At 39.3% G+C, this 12,295-nt stretch overlaps 1 long non-coding RNA gene across 1 annotated transcript in view; it reads left to right on the top strand.

Annotated features, from left to right (window-relative positions):
* The window catches only part of LOC135406629 (uncharacterized), a 31,310-nt gene extending 21,634 nt beyond the window's left edge, over positions 1-9,676 (top strand). The window contains exon 3 of the long non-coding RNA XR_010426387.1: positions 8,055-9,676. This is a non-coding gene — a long non-coding RNA (uncharacterized LOC135406629). The remainder of the gene's footprint in view (positions 1-8,054) is intronic.
* The last annotated feature ends 2,619 nt before the right edge of the window (positions 9,677-12,295 follow it).

Genomic DNA, 12,295 nt, shown 5'->3' with positions numbered 1-12,295 from the left:
AGGTAGAGGAACTTGAGGCTGTTTTTAAAAGAGGATGTTTAGCCAAATTTTCAGGTTGTCTCTTCTAATGTCCTAGAAGCCTAAAAGCTTTTTCTTGTGAAGGAAAGCTCTGAATGCAATGAAGAGACTCTTGCTGATAATCATGGGAATGCACGTGATGTGGAAGGCTGGTGCCTGCCCTACTGGCTTGTCTAAGGTCTGTTTCAAACGTGAAGGTGCCCCTATTAGTCATGCAACCTGTGAGAGGGCCTGGAACTCGCAGTCTCTCGTGCTCTCTCTGTAGTTATTTTCAAAGCCAACTAATGCGAGCAAACAGTGTTTCTAAACCATGCCACTACATTAGTCCGACATGGTGTTCTTGGCAGGGTTCTTTTCATTACCTTAAACATGATGTTTTCAGAACCTACCAATATTAGAGCCTAATGAGTGCACATATGTCTGCGAAAAAATGTGAGTGCAGGTTTGTCTGCGAGGGTTGTGTAAATATATGAGATGTACAACATCTGCAGGGAAGTCTGGCTGCTCTCTATGCACTGATATATTCAATTTTTCTACTTCAATTGCAGGGAAAAATTAGGGTTGTAACCCTTGTATTAAGGCAGTTGGATCAAATGCAATATTTACAGCTTTCTGTATTATTACTTGTTTTACAGTAGCACTTGTCAACCTGATCAGAGTGACCTTCTGTTCAAGGCTGGCACTGAAAAAACCTATCTCATCAACCAGGAAAGAAAAGGTCACTCCCTGAAAAGTGATCTCTATTCTGCTCAGCTGCACCTGAATGGCTGTGAATACGGGAAATTCCACAATCAAATATAATCTCAAAATATCTGAACTCAACTGAGAAATTCAGTTCTTACTGAAGTCTTCACAGTTTCGTATTGTTTTAGTAGGGCCAGGATTTAGTGCATCTGGCCCTGGTGTACTTATTCTGTTGTAGAGACTTAGAGCTGGCTAGTTCGGGAGGTCCAAGATTCTTGGCTAGCAGGACTGGAAATGTCATGTCTTAATTAATGTTGACCCTTAACTTTAATACCAACAATCAGGCGAGAGTGTTCTCTAAGCAAACCTTGACCGCTTTTTCTCCATATTCTTAGTCCTAAAATCTAATTATGTATTCTGGAGCCTGCTCAGCTAAACTGAAAAGAAGGTACAGTGGTTTCATTTGGTTAAGATGTACAGAAATGTCAGGAAAAGAGCCTGTATTCAGCTTGCTTCTCCTCACTGAAATTGGATAAAATTTTCCACAAGCAAGCAAGAAAAAGGTACTTTGCTTTTTTAAGACTATCCATCCCAGCTTAAATACTTGTGAGGAAGCCATCTTTTACTTAGGGACCATAAAGATTAGGATGTTCAGCTGCTGAGATATCAATGGGTGCAAATTTTACTTTTAAATTCTTATGGTACATCTGCTCGCTCCTAATCTCTTAGCTACCCTTGCCAGCATCTGTCTGAATGGCATTTTGCACTCATTCAACTGGGCCAAGGTCATACCAAGTGTGCTTTAACACACCAAGAAAACATGGTTTATCTGCACAGTTTGGACAATGCTGCAGGAAACTCATCTGTGGAAATAACCTTTGTAGTGATGCTAACACCAGTTCCAACTTGGTCTCTTATACTAGAGTTCATCTCTTGACATTTGAAGTGATGCCTCTACAGCTGAAATGGGCCCATACAGAAGTTATGCCAAAGGGGCTTGTTATAGTTGGGGTCCCACTTGGAAAGTTATGTGGATCACAGGTGGTATTAAAGTATGTTGGAAGGTGGATTTGCTTGTAGGCAACTAATAGTACATGAAAATTTAACTCTCCGGCCAGGCACAACAGCAGAGCTGCTTTCAGAGGGTGTTGACCACTCCATATTCACAAGTCAGGAAAACTTTTCAGCTTTCAGAGAGGGCAGTTGGACCAAAACTTGATTACATCCTTTACAGCCAGCACAATGTTAATAGTTCTTTGGAAGCAAGGTGCCTTTAGCTCTCTCAAACTGTAACCCAGTAAACACATTGCTGTCACCCAAAATAAATATATAAGAGTAAGAAGTTTGCAATAAAAACATCTGTTTTATGGGATGGAAGGAGGAAGATGGTGCAGTGCATAGGTCTAGGAGTGGGAAATATCCCAGCTCTGTGCTCTCCCATTGTAACTTTGCTTTGGTTTCTCCTGTTGTAGATCAAGCAGAATTTCAAGGAATTTCTACAGAAATCATGAGTCACATGTAGCACTTTCATTGATTGAAGTAAGGCATTAGTTAAGGATTACTTTCTAGAACATAGTGGCTGTATGATTTGTTGTTCTTTTTCCATGTAGCAAAGTTTTGAGGAACCCAAAATGTCCATCCATACAAGTGCGTGACAGAGCATCAGCTTTAAGTCCAGAGGCCATGCAAAGAATATGATTATTTAGTGGAATGAGTTCACTCTTTAATGTAAAGTAATCCATATCAGGGAAACTATCACATATAATTCGGTGCAATTGAACTTCATCTTTAACCTTTTACTATGATTTATGTGATTAGGTCACCAGAGGAAGTGGTTTTGGAAGGCATGATTAAACACTTTAAGGAAATAATTTCTATCTTCAAGCACCTTGTGTAACTGCACTTTTCAAGTGTTTTTCCTTTCTCATCAGTCTGACTGCATTGAAATGTAGAAAAATGACCTTTGAAATACTATTTTATTTCTTTAATATAAAAACAGGTGAGAACAACTGAAGCTGCAAATGAATTGTTATTATTCTGATGCTAGGCTTCTTCAGTTTTGTTCCGTCAAGTTGCAATATCTGTTTAACAACTTGCTACTAATTCTAAACATAGCATAATAAATATAATTTTTGTACAGTTGATCTGCTGCAACTTACTGTTTTAAAACTAGTATATGTGATTATAGCCAGTAGATAATGCATAAAGAAACACAGACACCAAGGCACAGTTCTGAAAGAAGCAATTTTTCAACCAGTTCAAATTCTCTGCTTAATACCAGTACCTTTGTAATGAACTTAATTTCTGAAGAGGGTGCTGTGCTGTCCAAATATACCCTACCCTGTTTGGCTTCTGGCATCAATGCCAACAGGTAGTGAGAGCTACAAACTATTCCAGTGGTGAGCAGGTTGTAACCCATCAAAATTCACCAGCTCACTGAACAGTAATGAAAATTTAAAATGTATGCAAACTAGTCTCCTAATTAAAGCTTGATAGTGTAAGGCTTTGAACCTGTTCATTGCCTTTGGAAAGCATCAAAGAAGAGAAGCAGGGTGCTTATCAGCAGAAGTTTTTATCATAAAAGGCCAGATTCAGCACACTGCCATTCCACATCTTCACCACGCTTGCAAGTCATAGACACAGACATAGTCAAAAAATATGGGCGTGAACAGAAAATATAGGAAATTCTCCTGTGTCACTGAAGCTTGTTCCCATCTGGTAATCAGAATTTGTTCCATGCAACTGAGGGATCTGGTTGCAGCTGTGTTGTTAAGATTCATGTTTAAACATCAAAGAAAAGTTAATTTTCCTCTACAGTTTGCACAGCTTGTTGCTGTTGAACTTCAGTGAGTTTAGCTATAAATTTTCATGTATTAGACCTATAAAAGGAGCTTCACTCCTCAGGTCCAATCCCTGAGACCTCAGCTCTAACCTGGGATATCTTGCCTGCTTATCTGTACTTGTTTACAAGCACAAGTACAAGATACCCCCATCCAGCTATGCTCTCTTCTTACAGTATCTCCCTACATGTAGCCAACATCACGTAAGCTTTGCCCTGCTACTAATGTCGGGGAAGACGTATTAGTCTGGTGGAGAAAAACGGGGGAAGGTGAGTGTAGTGCCGGTTCAGTAGTGCAAAATTTATATCATTATTGTCCCTTAATTTTCTTAATCTCTGGAAAATTGCCAAGAACCCTTCTTTTGTGCCTGTGCATATATACAAAGATAAAGATTAGGTCCAAAATTACAACCTGATGTTGAATTCTTCACATCACCATACACCATGACAGAAATCGATGCATTAAGTTCCATGAAGGGTCATGCTTTGTCTGATTTATGCTTAGTCTGTTTGTGGAGTTTTTAATGTTATGTATCACAAACCCTCATAAAATGTCTCCATGTTTATTCTGATTGTTGCATTAAAAGAGAAATGATGGAAAGGGCAAGGAGCAAAAGTTTATTCTGCAATCCACATAACACTATACAGAAAGAAGGGCAATGAATGTCTCCTCAGACATCCTTTTTTAAGATCAGTGTTTAAAAGCCCAGTTCTTCGCTATGATGATGGGTTTGAATTTGCTCCTTATTTTTGTTTTTTTTTTTTTTTTTCAGTGCTCATTTTGAGAAAGATAGAATGGTTGGAGGTAAGAAACAACTCTCTGACATTAAGACCCCCTAGAAGTGTCACGAGTTCAGGAATCCAAAAATTTAAGAACTTGTTTTCAAAACTATGTTTTGTTTCCTCACAAACAGTTATACTGAACTTAAAATTTTCCTCTTGAAAAATTGGTTCAAAGCAGCAAGACCATCCCCCTTTCATTCTCTGCAAAAAAGACTATCCATCAAAAAATCCTTTTTATTGCATTATCCTCAAAGTTAATCATTAGTTGACCATAGTGCAGGAATGCCAGTCAGTCAATGAAAGATAGGGCTCCAGAAATGATCATCAGTAGGATGTCACTTTGTGTTTTTATTTACAAACAACAAATCTGAAAGCTTATGTTTCAATTCTGCTTATGAAGGTCTCAAACAAGAAACCTCTGGGGTTCTAATCTGAACTCTGTCACCAAGGGGGGGCAGGATGGAGACTGTCCCCTCCTCAGTCCCTGCTCAGGATTTTGTCTGTTGGACTTTCCTGACTTTAAGAGATGGTAGGCTTTTGACTTCTTTAAATCAGGTATAATAAAACCTTTCTTCCCAGCACTTTCATGTTTGCTATTAGGGGCACAAACCTCGTCATCTTACCCAGTGAGATTGACAGCAAGTGCCAAATACAGGGCATGATTCTAATGAGATTGACCACCAGCTAGTTTTTAAAAGCAATTTCTTTTCTGTACAACTCATCCCCATGGCAACTTACTACTGTGCAGAGGCTCATATATATCTGCTGCTGGTAGTTAAGTTCTGATTGTCTCTTTAAGATCAAAGGGTGATCTTTCATTTGGTGTTCATTTACAACAAATGGCAGAGTAATTCTTCCTTCCTAATGCATGAAGTAGGCATAGGATTTGCTAAACATTACTCCATTACAGATGGCTACAGCTTGGTATTTAAATAACAGTCTTTGCAAACAATTCCTAATTTGGGTGTGTTTCCCCATCAACAGTTGTTTTGTATTTTCAACAAGTGTTACTTGTGTACTGAGGGATTAAGCTGAATCTGTCTCTGAGTGCAACACTAATGATCTCCTAAAGAACAGGATCACTCAGTCGTAAAGAGGCGAGACCTTAGTCTTCTATTTGCTTTCTTCAAACTCTTTGCATTATGGGTGAGCTGTCTCCTGTGACCACAGCAATGTTCGCAGTTGGAGACAGAAAGAGACCTGTCCCTCTGTTATTAATCACAGATAATGTTGGCAACTGTTTTCATGTGTTTGAAGATTCCTCTACCGCAGCCTGATTCTCTGGGATCATTTCCTTGCACGGCAGGAAATTAGGTGAGGCATACATGCCTTCCTCAGGCTGCAGGGTGTGGTGTTTGGTAGTTGTTATGGAATATGAAGGGTCCTGTTGCTCAGTGTCATCACAGACTCTTACTGGCTGTATATTGAGAAAATTCAGAAATGTAGTAAAAAGGGGATGCAGTCTGTTCACCTCCCCCATTTCCCCTCTAACAATGCCTTACTCCTAAAATCTACCTATCTGTCCCCGTTGCTCCAGTATTCGAGCAACTGACAAGGAGGTGTCGTGTTTTATAAAGCTGTAAAGTCCTTCTAGTTGGCACAAACAGGTGAAGAGGGCTGCATGTGTCCAAAAGAACTGGAGGCATTCAAATGAATCACAGTCCTCCAAATTACCTGCCACTCCTGTTGGTCCCAGGAGCACCTGAGCAGTCCTCATGGCAGAGAATTCTTGTGAGTTTAGACCAAATTTAGAGTGTTTTGACCAAATTTAAATTGTTTAGACAAAATTTAATGGGAGAGAGAAATTAAATTTTTTCAAATGCTTTTGATTAGTTTCTGGCCTAGGGAAAAAGGAAAAAAAACAATTTAATACATTTTTGTGAATTTTTCACAGGTATCACAGTCGTTAAATAATCAAAGGAGGTGTATATATGTAGTATAAACCAGTATAGTATTATTATTAAATTTGAAAGATATTTTTAGCACAGCATAAGAAACAAATGCAGAGACCATTACTGTTCAGTTATCAAAAGAGGTTTTTTGTTTGTTTTGTGGTTTTGTTTGTTTGTTTGTTTTTACCCAGAACATCATGGGCATTGCAGCTCAGATCTGAGAGTCTAAAATGTCTAAATTCATACTATGCCAATGGTTAACATTCCCTGTCACCAGCTGTTTACTGAAAAAGGAAGCAAGATACATTGGTTTTAACTCAGGAATACACTTATACAAAGCTCTACAGATGCAATTTAATACCTGCTTCTTCCCTCATGCTTGAGCCCTCAAACTTGGAAATGTCTGTCACAAGAGAAAAAGAATGAGGACTAATGCATTGTGATAGAGTTTGTGTTTTCAAAGAGGGAAATACAAAACAGGAGGGAGGAGAAAGAAAGTTCCTGAAATTACAATTACCTTTTAACTATAAAAAAATGGAGAAAATAGTGGAGACAGATATAGTGAAAAACCCCCTCACTAGTAAAAACTAATTAAACATTTGCATTTCAGGGGTAAGTTTTTGTGCAGAACTTTGGGGAACAGCAGGTTGACAGTGAAGATTATTGACTGTAATTTGCTGAAGATTCTAAATAAGTTATACGAAATATATGGAGGATTTAGTCAGCTTGGCTGCTTTATTATTCTTTTAAAGCAAGCAATTTATAACTGTTCTCAGAGATATTTTATCAGCCACCTATCTCCTTCAGCTTGACTGGTGATATGGAGGGTATAATGAATTGCTATTTAATATTATAAGAATTAATTGTACCAAAGCAGCAGGAGAATAATGGCTGCCTTCATGGTTAAATATTTTACATTCAGCAACAAAACTGTGCAACTGAAAATATAAGGAATTTAACCTTTCATCCCTTATCCCAACTGAAAAATGTTGGTAACACAGTGAACTACAATATATTTGCTGTGTATTGTAATTTTAGTTGTTTGTAACTAAACAAAACCATTTATTTTATTTTATTTATTGCTGTCTAATTGACCCTCCCACCCAGATGTCCTGTAGTATTGTCAAAATTTTAATCCATCAGATGGACTATATTTTCCTTACTGCTTCGGTCCATTATTGCAACCTTTACACCAATTTAAGTGCCCTTTTATGGATTTCACCTGCTAAATGATAACTGCGTGTTTTTCATCACTGTTTAACTACAGCAGCAACAGAACAACTGTGAAAATACTACTTGTGTGCTGTTGGAACGAATTAATTATCTATATTTTCCTGCAACATAGTCAGTTTTTTTATATCTCCTTAACCCTGTAAAGAATGCTAGAAGTAGATAAAACAAAAAGCATAAATGTATTTCACATATTTTACTAATTTTTCCATAAACATTGTGTGTTCTTCTTGATGAGAAAAGCTTGTGAATAAGACAAATGGCTTATTCCAGAACCTTGCTGAAGGTATGGATCCTGAAGATGGAGAGAGAGGTCTTTCTGCCTGAATCTGTGCAAGGATTATTATTCTAAGGTGCTGTTTTTCCAAGGTGATTGGTCATGACTGTTTTTAAGCTTCCTTGAACAGTTTCTTGAACTGTTTTAAGCTGTAATTTGAACCCAGGGAGAGATTAAATATTTCCTAAAAATGTAGTGACAAGTAAGAATTCATGAAGATGCTTGAGAAATCCAAGTCTTATTTTCTCTGTTTACCTGTTGACAGAAAGAATGCACATAAGGGATTTAGTAGATATTTGGTCAATCACTAAACTACCTCTGTCTCTTCTAGATGAAAGGTGAATATTTCTATAACCATAGATCTTCTCAGCTGCTCGAAATATCCAAACTGCAACTTTGCTCCTTCAATCCTGCTTGGTTGATATGGGGCGAGAGGTGGACGTTGTCCCTATGAAGTTCTCCAAGGCTTTCCATTCAGTTTGCCCCAGCTTCCTCCTAGAGAAATCGATGTGTGACAATCTAGACAAGTGGTCTGTGGGATGGGTGGAAAGCTGCACCCAGAGGGGTATGGTAAATAGCTCTTTTTCAAGCTGGCAACCCGTCACAGGTGGACCCAAAGCTGTTGATTATCTTCATGAGTGATCTGGACAATGGGATCAAATGGTCCCTGATGAAATCTGCTGGTGATTCCAAACTGAGTGGGGAAATGGATATTTTGGAAGGGAGAACCACTCTACAGGAAGACCTGTATGGGCTGGAAGAGTGGATCAACAAGAACCTTATAAAGTACAACAAAGACAAACGTAAGGCCTTGCACCTGGGAAAGCATAATCCAGGAGTGCAGCACAGGCTGGGGTCTATGGAGAAGTGGAAGAGCTCTGTGGAAAGTGACCCAGGGGTCCTGGGGGACATCAAATTCAGTGTGAGTGAACTGTGAGCTGCTGTGGCAAAGACAGCCAACGAGATGCTGCACTGCATCAGCAAAGGCATCATCTGCAGAGGGAAAACAGGGCCCTTATCTCACTCCACTCAGTGCTTGTCAGGCCACACCTGAAATACTGTGCTCAGTTTTGGTCCCTGATATTCAAGGAGGCTGGAGAGAGTCCAGACAAGGGCCATAAAGATGATCTAAGGACTAGAAAACCTATCGTGTGGGGAAAGGCTGAGACAGATGGGTTTGTTCAACCTTGGGAAAAGAAGGCTCAGGGGAGACCTTGTCAGCATGTTCCAGTGGCTACAAAGAAGATGGAAACTCTTTTTGCGAGGAGTCACTTAGAAAAGACAAGGGATAATGGGTAAAAGTTACACCTGGCGAGGTTCCGGTTGAACACAGGAGGAAAATTTTTCGCAAGGAGAACAATTAACCATTGTAATAATCTTCTCCCCAGGGAAGTGGTGAATTCCCCAACATGGACACTTTTAAGATCCAGTTGAACAGAGTGTTGTGCCGTCTTCTCTAGGTCTTTCTTTGGCCACGGAAAGTTGGATCAGATGATCCCTGAGGTCCCTTCCAACCTGGTGTTTTATGACTCTGTGAATTCAGGCCAAACTCGAATCAGCTTTTCCAGATATTTTAAACACGTTAATTATACAGGCATAGACTCCCTAGTTTAGTGGGGTTTTCTTTGGTTGGTTTGTTGGGGTTTTTTTTGTTTGTTTGTTTGTTTTTTAAACTAGGCTGTGTAGTATAAAGAATGTTTGTATTAGTAGTTTCAAGATTCATAATGTATCCTACTTCTGTGTTTACAGTATGTTGCAGAATGTCAAAAGATCTCATTTTATGCTTAGAATAAAAAAATTCTAGACTTGTCATAGCTATTATGCAATGTAAAACAAAATCACTACAAAACAACTGCTAATTCTGTTGGCCTTTTATTGGTGTCAAGTGTTTTATAATTTTGTAATCTGACTGTGCTATGAATAAATAAGGGCAATTTACTTTGAACTGTAAAAGCTCAAGCTTTCTGGGTTTTGTTTTTATCCCTCTTAATTTTATTTTATTTTATATTTTATTTTATTTTATTTTATTTTTCCCACTTTCAGGGAACATCTGCCTTTATCTAGAATCTCCAGAACCAGACTGTGTTTCCACATTTTCTCATTTCCATAGCTAAATGTTGCAGCAGTAGAGGAAGAAAGGTTCTCATCATTCTGATGAGAAAGGTTTTTTTTGTATCACCTGCAGCAGGAAATGTATTGGTCAAAAGAAACTTCTTGCTACAGGGTTACAGTACATAGATTTTACAAAGCTATTTTGTAGGTGCAAATGAGAAGGTTTTTATTCTACAGGAATATTTACAGATAATTTGCTTTTCTTGGGTAGTTTTGTGGATACTGAATAGGTCAGGATTCCAGTAATGAGATAAACCTATGATAATGGGATGAAGGAATTTCCACTTTTAGGTCAGTAGTTTGAACGTAGTCTATCTAAGGATCATTTAAAAATCACTACAATTCAGTGGCTGGATGACAATTCAGGACTTGGGAAATCAAAATTCAGTTATTCCTCTGCTAAAAATTTCCTGCACTGCCTTGGGAAAGTAATGTATGGTGAGATTAATGGTGATATTTATCACTGAAGTACTTCCATGGATCTGATCCTTCATTTCTTTCCTTTTAGCCTCCATCTGTTGAACATCCATATGCACTGTACATTTTCCGAAATAACCCTTTTTCTTTAGAAATGGAGATTGTCCACATGCTTTTATCACACTGCCTTTGAAAGTTGAAGCAAGGAGCTAAGGAGCTGAACATCTGTTTCAGAAAAGGTATGGTTCAGGCAGGATTAAATGACATATGTTTTTATAGCCCTTCCTAGGCTAAGTTGCTTTGCCAGTGGACTTGACCGGATCAAACTGCTGGTGATTGTCCCACATTACACAGTTGTATCAGTGTCAGGAATCTTCATAGCAAACACCTGACATATCTTCCACACAGTGAAGCAATACTCTGGATCAAAAATTACCTGGGATCCCAGCTGTGAGCAGCTCACAGCTAATGCTGAAACTTCTGCTGGTTTCAGGACAGAAGGGAATCTGAGCCACTGTCCATGAATTAAACCTCTCACAGACACGTGAAGATGCAAAGACAGACAGAGGTTTTCTATTTACCTACCTTTGCAGCCCTAAATCTTTGTTTGTGAAGCCTAGCCATGATGACTTTTGCAGTTGCTTCTTGTAAGCAATATCTACGGTTTCTCAAACTCCCTACAAGTCAAAGAAAGGGAAAGGCACTCCATAACCTTCAATATAGTAAAGTAGGCAATAAATAAATAAACAAACAGGAAAAAATAATCAAGCCTATACATCTACTTTTGTAAGAATGTTCAGACTAAGTACTTTACAAATACTCATTAAGCCACTCTTAATTACAGATATTATCCTCACACTGTGCCAAAAAAGCGCTACCACTTTCAATTTAGAGCACAAAGTTATCTAATAAGTATTATTTGGAGGTAAAAACAAGAATTTGGCAATTTTGTATGAACCATACTGTTCTCACACAACACAACCTACTGTGAGAGTTGATTTTGATATTGTAAACATCATTATTTACAAAAATATTATCTTATCTCTCCAAGTGCAGAGCACCTGGGTAGATATTCACCGAAGTCTGGCCTTTCTCTTAAGATATACACACAGAACTGCACAGAGAATATGCCAAGTTTGAAGGGACCCATGAGGACCATCAAGTCCTTAGCCTTGCACAGGACCATCTCTAAGAGTCACACCATGTGCCTAAGAGTATGCTTCATGATCTCTGTCAGGTTTGGTGCTCTGACCACTTCCCTGGGGAGCCTGTTCCAGTACCCAACCATGCTCTGGGCAAAGAACCTCTTTCTAACATCCAACCTCTCCTGACACAACTTCAGGCCATTCCCTGGGGTTCTGTCACTGGTCACCACAGAGAAGAGATCAGTATCTGCCCCTCCTCTTCCCCTTATGAGGAGGTTGTAACTCCCATGAGGTCTCCTCTCAGTCTCCTCTTCTCAAGGCTGAACACACCAGGTGGCATCAGCTGCTCCTCATATTACTTCCCCTCAAGGTCCTTCACCATCTTTGCTGCCCTCCTTTAGACACCCTCTAATAGCTTAATATCTTTCTTCTATTGTGGCACCCCAAACTGCACACTATATTCAAGGTGAGGCTGCCCCAGGTCAGAGCAGAGTGGGACAATCCCCTCCCTCAACCAGCTGGTGATGCTTTGCCTGATGCCCCCCAGGACATGGTTGTCCCTCCTGGCTGCCAGGGCACTGCTGACTCACATTCAACTGGCCATTGACCAGGACTCCCAGGTCTCTTTCCATGACACTGCTTTCCAGCATCTCATTCCCCAGTCTGCACGTATATCCAGGGTTGCCCCATCCCATGTGCAGAATCCAGCATCTTCCCCTTGTTGAAATTCCTATTGCTGGTAGTTGTTGAGTCTTCTAATTTTTCGAGGTCTCTCTGCAGGGCCTCCCTGCCTTTGACAGAGCCAGCTGCTCAACCAAATTTTGTGTCATCTGAAAGACTCAGTGTTAAAAAAAAGTCGTGTCTCTAATCAGCAGCAGTAAATGAGCATTTTAAATGT

Source organism: Pseudopipra pipra, chromosome Z, assembly GCF_036250125.1.
Source record: "Pseudopipra pipra isolate bDixPip1 chromosome Z, bDixPip1.hap1, whole genome shotgun sequence".
Taxonomy (NCBI): Eukaryota; Metazoa; Chordata; class Aves; order Passeriformes; family Pipridae; genus Pseudopipra; species Pseudopipra pipra.
The sequence above is the reverse complement of the archived record's forward strand: the minus strand, read 5'-3'. Positions and strand labels throughout refer to the sequence as shown.